Raw genomic sequence first — 5,231 nt, 5'->3', positions numbered from 1 at the left:
GGGAGCGGCCACTGCACTCCAGTCTGGGTGACAGTGAGACTCCAACTCAAAAATAAAAATAAAAACAAAAATAAATGATTATTAAACAAATTAGTGATTAAATGGATACTAGACCTTTGGGTCTTATTTAAGTCTAAAGTGATTATACAGTTGCAGAGGTCTTAGACTCTTTTTATGTTGCTGTGACAGAATATCTCAGTCTGAATGATCTGTTAAGAAAGTAATTTTATTTCTTACAGTTCTGGTGTCTGTGAAGTTTAAGGTCAGGGAACCAGCATCTGGTGAGGATCTTCTTCCTTCATCACCCCATAGTAGAAGGTAAAAGGCCAAGGGCGCCCGACGTGGTGGCTCGCCTGTAATCCCGCGCCTTTGGGAGGCTGAGGTGAGTAGATTGCCTGAGCCCACGGGTTCGAGAACCGCCTGGGCAGGGAGACCTCATCTCTACAATAAATAAAAAAATTAGCTGGGTGTGGTAGCACATGCCTGTAATTCCGGCTACTTGGAAGGCTGAGGCGGAAGGATCGCCGGAGCCCAGCAGGTCGAGGCTGCGGTGGCTGGAAGCGGCCATTGCACTCCAGTCTGGGCCACAGAGTGAGACTCCAACTCAAAAAAAAAAAAGGCCAAGGGCAAGAAAGTAAACACAAGAGCAAGCCATAGAACTCATAGCCTTGAGCCCTTTTTAATTGGCGTTAATATATTCATGAGGGTGGAACCCTTTTGACCTTAACACCTCTCATTAGACCCCACCTTCCAACACTGTTGCATTGGGGATTGTTTCCAACACATTCTATTTGGGGAACACACTCAAAAGGTCCATATCCGTGCATCATATTAGATGATATACATTTTTATTTTTTATTTATTTATTTTTTCCTTGAGTTGGAGTCTCACTTGGTCGCCCAGACTGGAGTGCAGTGGCCACTCCCGGCCTCCGCAGCCTCCCTGCTGGGTTCTAGCGATCCTTCCGCCTCAGCCTTCTGAGTAGCCGGAATTACAGGCACGCGCTACCACGCCCGCCTGATTTTTTGATTTATTGTAGAGATGAGGTCTCGTTGCCCAGGCGGGTCTCGAACCTGCGGGCTCCCAAAGGCGCGGGATTACAGGCTAAGCCACCGAGCCAGGCTCATTTTTATTTTTTTTATTTTTTATTTTTATTTTTTTAAATTTTTTCTCATTTTGAGTTGGAGTCTCACTCTGTCGCCCAGACTGGAGTGCAGTGGCCGCTCCCGGCCACCGCAGCCTCGACCTACTGGGCTCCAGCGATCCTTCTGCCTCAGCCTTCCAAGTAACTGGAACTACAGGCGCGTGCTACCACGCCTGGCTAATTTTTTGATTTATTGTAGAGATGAGGTCTCGCCTGCCCAGGCGGGTCTCGAACCTGCGGACTCAGGCAATCCACTCACCTCAGCCTCCCAAAGGCGCGGGATTACAGGCTGAGCCACCGAGCCAGACTGATATACATTTTTAGACTTTGCTATGCTTTATTCATCTTTGTGTCTTCCGCAGGATCAGTTTTCAATAAAAATATGTTGAGGATCTATTCTGCTCATAAATGGAATAGAACTTATATGTTTGTTGTTGTTGTTTGAGTTGTAGTCTCACTCCGTCACCCAGGCTGGAGGGCAGTGGCATACTCACAGCCACCCCAGCATCAACCTGCTAGGCACTGGTCATCTTTCCACCTCAGCCTTCCAAGTAGCCGGAACTACAGGCACACACTACCATGCCTGGCTAATTATTTATTTTTTTGTAGCGACAAGGTCGTGCCAAGTTGCCAGGCTGATCTCCAACCCACAGGCCCAGGCAATTCACTTGTGTCAGCCTCCCAAAGTGCTGGAATTACAGGAGGAGCCACCAAGCCTGGCCAAATTTATATGTTTTAAGTGGGGCAAAATTCATTCATAAACTTAACTGACATTTATTGAGTTCTTGCTATATGTATAATACCATGAGAGATATGAAATATTAAAGGTTGCACCAAGATTACTTCGTATAAAGGATGAAAATCTGAAAGGTGGATTTTTTAAATTGTAAATTTGGGATCATAAAATAACAGATAATTCTTGGTTATAGGAAGAGTATACTTAGAAGCAGAGGCAAGAATGAGTATGCATGTCTGGGAAACATTGGTTGATTGAGTTACATTAACTTGTTGTCATAGGTTTGCCACAAAGAAATTATATGGATGACTAACAAATGTAGAAAAAGATACTGAACATCATAAGTCATTAGGGAAATGCCAATTAAAATTACAATGAGATACCACTTCATACTCACTAATTTCCTTTAATAAAAAAAGCTGACGATGCCAAGTGTTTATGAGGATGTGGAGAAATTAGAATCTTCATGCATTCATTGCTGGTAGGAATGTAAAATGATAGTCACTTTGGAAATCAGCTTGGGAGTTTCTTAAAAAGTTCAACATAAACTTACTATATGACTCAGCAATTTCATTCCTAAATATTGCCCAAGAGAAATGAAAATATATGTCCACACAGAAACATGTATGTGAATGTTCATAACAGCATTGTTCATAATAACCCAAAAATGGACAACCCAAATGTACATCAGCTAGTGAATAGATAAACAAAACATGGTGTATTCATACAACAGAATACTGTTTGGCAAAAAGGAATGAACTACTGACACAGCATGGGTGAACTTCAAAAACATCATGCTAAGTGAAAAAAGTCAGACACAAAGATTCCATTTACATGCAATGTAGGATTCCATTTATATACATTCCACAAAAGGCAATGCTATAGAGACAGAAAGCTGATTAGTAGTTGTCTGGAGCTATGGTTAGGAGCAAGAATTGACTACAAATGAGCACAAGCAAACTTTCTGGGGTGAGGAAATATTCTAAAAACTAAATTATGGTGATGGTTGAACAACTCTATACGTTTACTAAAAATCATTGAATTGTGTATTTACAGTAGATGAATTAGATGATTTGTAAGTTATGTCTAATTAAGGCTGTGGGAAAAAAGACAGGTTTAAATTATATTCTGACTCGACCACTATCTAGCTGTGAGACTTGGAAAAGTTATTTTAGTTCTGTTAACCTCCATTTTCCCACCCTTGTAAAATTGGAATGATAAAAATAGTACCATAGCTATCCAATGAAGACTAAGTAAGGTCACGCAGTAAAGCACGTAAGACATAGTGATCACTTAGTGACTAACTTAGTTCTTGTTATTATTAGTGTTATTGGGAGATGGTGAGAAGATTTGCCTGATAGGATAAACACAAGGCCCATATTGGGGAACATGAGAGCTGGGATGCAATAAATGAGATGGAATTAGTTGATAGAGACTGCGATGTTTGTACTTATTTTCAAAGGTGCATGAAGATTTAGAGGGAAGAGAAGATCTCAGATCCCAAGAAGGAAAGGAATGAACTGTGAGACTTTTGAGGAGATGAAACAGGGGAGAGGCAGAGGGCAGTAAAATCACAGAAAGACGCCGGGCTTGGTGGCTCAGCCTGTAATCCCACGCCTTTGGGAGGCTGAGGTGAGTGGATTGCCTGAGTCCACGGGTTTGAGACCCACCTGGGCAACTTGACGAGACCTCATCTCTACAATAAATAAAAAATGAGCCGGGTGTGGTAGCGCGTGCCTGTAGTTCCAGCTACTGGGAAGGCTGAGGCGGAAGGATTGCCGGAGCCCAGCAGGTCGAGGCCGCGGTGGCCGGGAGCGGCCACTGCACTCCAGTCTGGGCAACCGAGTGAGATTCCAACTCAAAAAAAAAAAAAAAAATCACAGAAAGAAATGCAGTTAGGCAAATAACGAGGAAAAGGAAGACAGGAAGGGATCATTAATTGAGTGAGTAGAGCTGTGTTGAGAACGTTTCTCTTTTCTAAATTGAATTTGTATAGAGGTAAAAAAAATTGCTTAATTTTATTTGCTCATGGATTCACTCATTCACTCATTGAACAAAATGTACGAATCACAGATAATAAGAGTACCCACTACATAGAATTGTCACAAATTAAATTAGTTGATTCTTGTACAGCACAGTCTGTACAGGATGCTTTGTATATCACATTAAGGAATTGAAATTTGAACTTTTAAAAGTTGTTTGGAACCCATTAATACTAAGGTTCAGTAGTTAGTTGGCAGCTCAGATCTGTTGTACCCTCAAGTTCTTATCAGAAATAAAATCTAGAACTCATTGCCATTCTATACTTTTCAAAAACTTAACTGAGAAAAATAATCTTCATGGAGAATATGCAACCAGTTCGTTCATTTCTTTTCAAAGGTCAGTGGGTTTTGGGGTTTTTGGGGGTTTTTTTGAGTTGGAGCTCACTCTGTTGCCCAGGCTGGAGGGCTGTGGCATGCTCCTGGCCACTGTAGCCTCAACCTGCTGGACTCAGGTGATCTTTCCACCTCAGCCTTCCAAGTAGCTGGAACTACAGGCATGCGACGCCACGTTTGATTAATTTTTTTATTTATTGTAGAGATGAGGTCTTGCCAAGTTGCCCAGGTTGGTCTTGAAACTGTGGGCTCAGGCAATCCTCTCACCTCAGCCTCCCAAAGTGCTGGGATTATAGGCATGAGCCACTACACCCAGCAAGAACAGTGGTTTTTAACCATTTGAGTTCTTGGACCTCTTCGAAATTTAATGAAAATTCTAGAGTAGTTCTCAAACCAAAAAACTTTAAAAATTAATGAGTTTTTGTTTATGTGAGATATATGTATTATCAATTACTGTATTAGAAATTAAAACAGAGCCGGGCTTGGTGGCTCAGCCTGTAATCCTGCGCCTTTGGGAGGCTGAGGTGAGTGGATTGCCTGAGCCTGCCGGTTTGAGACCTGCCTGGGCAACTTGGCGAGACCTCATCTCTACAATAAATCAAAAATTAGTCGGGCATGGTAGCGCATGCCTGTAGTTCCAGCTACTTGGAAGGCTAAGACGGAAGGATCGCTGGAGCCCAGCAGGTCAAGGCCGCGGTGACTGGGAGCGGCCACTGCACTCCAGTCTGGGCAACAGAGTGAGACTCCAACTCAAAAAAAAAAAAAAAAAAAGAAAGAAAGAAATTAAAACAAAATAGCGCCGGGCTCAGTGGCTCAGCCTGTAATCCCGCGCCTTTGGGAGGCTGAGGTGAGTGGATTGCCTGAGCCCGCGGGTTCGGGACCCGCCTGGGCAGTGAGACCTCATCTCTACAATAAATCAAAAAATCAGCCGGGCATGGTAGCGCATGCCTGTAATTCCGGCTACTTGGAAGGCTGA

Source organism: Carlito syrichta, unplaced genomic scaffold, assembly GCF_000164805.1.
Source record: "Carlito syrichta isolate Samal-C Ts95f unplaced genomic scaffold, Tarsius_syrichta-2.0.1 Scaffold84695, whole genome shotgun sequence".
Lineage (NCBI taxonomy): Eukaryota > Metazoa > Chordata > Mammalia > Primates > Tarsiidae > Carlito > Carlito syrichta.
This window is presented reverse-complemented; position numbering follows the sequence as displayed.